Source organism: Chrysemys picta, unplaced genomic scaffold, assembly GCF_011386835.1.
Source record: "Chrysemys picta bellii isolate R12L10 unplaced genomic scaffold, ASM1138683v2 scaf762, whole genome shotgun sequence".
NCBI classification, from domain to species: Eukaryota; Metazoa; Chordata; order Testudines; family Emydidae; genus Chrysemys; species Chrysemys picta.
The window spans coordinates 1-2,500 of NW_027053469.1; the positions used below are offsets into that span (position 1 = coordinate 1).

The window sequence follows — 2,500 nt, forward strand, 5'->3', positions numbered from 1 at the left end:
TGACTCGGACCGGGAAAAGCTGCCTACGGCACCTGGGATTCCCAGGCGGTCACCCATCCAAGTACTAGCCAGGCCCGGGACGGTTTACCTTCCGAGATCGGACGGGATCGGGGGCGTTCGGTCCGGTATGGCCGTAGGCACCCGGCCCCGCGCCTCCTCGCCCGCTTTCCCCTGCCGACGCCCGGGCCTGCCGCACGGTGAGCCCCGGTCGGACTGCCCCCCCCCCTGCGGCAGGGCCCCCGTCTCTCGCGGGCCCGGTCCTTTTTTCCTTTTCGAGCTCCGGGGCCCGGGCTGGCCGCCAGAGCCCCTCCGCCCGCCCTCCCCGGCGTCGGGGAAAATACTGTCCCGGACTTCCAGTGCGCCCGATCCTGTCAGCCGGGGGGTGGGGAGGGGCAGTCCCTCGCTGCGGCCGGGGAGGGTGAGCCCAGGGCGGCTTGCCTGCCGTGCGAGGCCCCTCTCGGCCACCAGGTCAACCCCGAGTCGAAAGGGCTGAAAAATTTTCAGAGTCCCCTCCCGGGCACCAGGTCAACCCGTGGAATCGGACGGGTTCACCTGCTGGCCGGTTCGCTTCCCGGCCACCAGGTCAACCCCTAGGTTGCCGACCGGCCTACCCAGTGGCCGGTTTGCTTTCCGGCCACCAGGTCAACCCCTAGGGGTTTTAACGGGGGCACGCCCGGTGGCCTCTTTCCCGTCCGGTCACCAGGTCAACCCGGATCTCCCTCCTTCCCTGGGCGTCCCCTCCTCGGAGGCGTCAGGTTCCATTTCCCCCCCCCCCCCCCAGACTTCCAGGGGCCCGATCCAGTCGGCCGGGAGGCAGTCCCTCGCTGCGGCCGGGGAGGGTGAGCCCAGGGCGGCCTGGTCCATGTCTCTAGTGGGCCCGATCCTTTTTTTTTTTTTCGAGCTCCGGGGCCAGGCCCGCCCGGGCAGCCCTCCTCGGAGGCGTGGGGCGATTCCCCCCCCCCCCCAGACTTCCAGGGGCCCGATCCTGTCGGCCGGGAGGCAGTCCCTCGCTGCGGCCGGGGAGGGTCAGCCCAGGGCGGCTTGCCTGCCGTGCGAGTCCCCTCTCGGCCACCAGGTCAACCGCGAGTCGAAAGGGCTGAAAAATTTTCAGAGTCCCCTCCCGGGCACCAGGTCAACCCGTGGAATCGAACGGGTTCACCTGCTGGCCGGTTCGCTTCCCGGCCACCAGGTCAACCCGTGGAATCGGACGGGTTCACCGGCTGGCCGGTTCGCTTTCCGGCCACCAGGTCAACCCCTAGGTTTTAAGGGGGGGACGCCCGGTGGCCTCTTTCCCGTCCGGTCACCAGGTCAACCCGGATCTCCCTCCTTCCCTGGGCGCCCCCTCCTCGGAGGCGTCAGGTTCCATTCTTTTTTCCAGACTTCCAGGGGCCCGATCCAGTCGGCCGGGTGGCAGTCCCTCGCTGCGGCCGGGGAGGGTGAGCCCAGGGCGGCTTGCCTGCCGTGCGAGTCCCCTCTCGGCCACCAGGTCAACCCCGAGTCGAAAGGGCTGAAAAATTTTCAGAGTCCCCTCCCGGGCACCAGGTCAACCCGTGGAATCGAACGGGTTCACCTGCTGGCCGGTTCGCTTCCCGGCCACCAGGTCAACCCGTGGAATCGGACGGGTTCACCGGCTGGCCGGTTCGCTTTCCGGCCACCAGGTCAACCCCTAGGTTTTAAGGGGGGGGGGACGCCCGGTGGCCTCTTTCCCGTCCGGTCAGCAGGTCAACCCGGATCTCCCTCCTTCCCTGGGTGCCCCCTCCTCGGAGGCGTCAGGTTCCATTCTTTTTTCCAGACTTCCAGGGGCCCGATCCAGTCGGCCGGGTGGCAGTCCCTCGCTGCGGCCGGGGAGGGTGAGCCCAGGGCGGCTTGCCTGCCGTGCGAGTCCCCTCTCGGCCACCAGGTCAACCCCGAGTCGAAAGGGCTGAAAAATTTTCAGAGTCCCCTCCCGGGCACCAGGTCAACCCGTGGAATCGAACGGGTTCACCTGCTGGCCGGTTCGCTTCCCGGGCACCAGGTCAACCCGTGGAATCGAACGGGTTCACCTGCTGGCCGGTTCGCTTCCCGGGCACCAGGTCAACCCGTGGAATCGAACGGGTTCACCTGCTGGCCGGTTCGCTTCCCGGGCACCAGGTCAACCCGTGGAATCGAACGGGTTCACCTGCTGGCCGGTTCGCTTTCCGGCCACCAGGTCAACCCCTAGGTTTTAAGGGGGGGGGGACGCCCGGTGGCCTCTTTCCCGTCCGGTCAGCAGGTCAACCCGGATCTCCCTCCTTCCCTGGGCGCCCCCTCCTCGGAGGCGTCAGGTTCCATTCTTTTTTCCAGACTTCCAGGGGCCCGATCCAGTCGACCGGGAGGCAGTCCCTCGCTGCGGCCGGGGAGGGTGAGCCCAGGGCGGCTTGCCTGCCGTGCGAGTCCCCTCTCGGCCACCAGGTCAACCCCGAGTCGAAAGGGCTGAAAAATTTTCAGAGTCCCCTCCCGGGCACCAGGTCAACCCGTGGAA

General features: G+C 68.0%; 1 non-coding gene across 1 annotated transcript; it reads right to left on the bottom strand.

The window, feature by feature from the left end:
- Nucleotides 1-20: 20 nt before the first annotated feature.
- LOC135979310 (5S ribosomal RNA) lies at nt 21-139 on the bottom strand. Its single transcript, XR_010596643.1, has one exon. It is a non-coding gene; the product is annotated as a 5S ribosomal RNA (ribosomal RNA).
- Nucleotides 140-2,500: the final 2,361 nt, after the last annotated feature.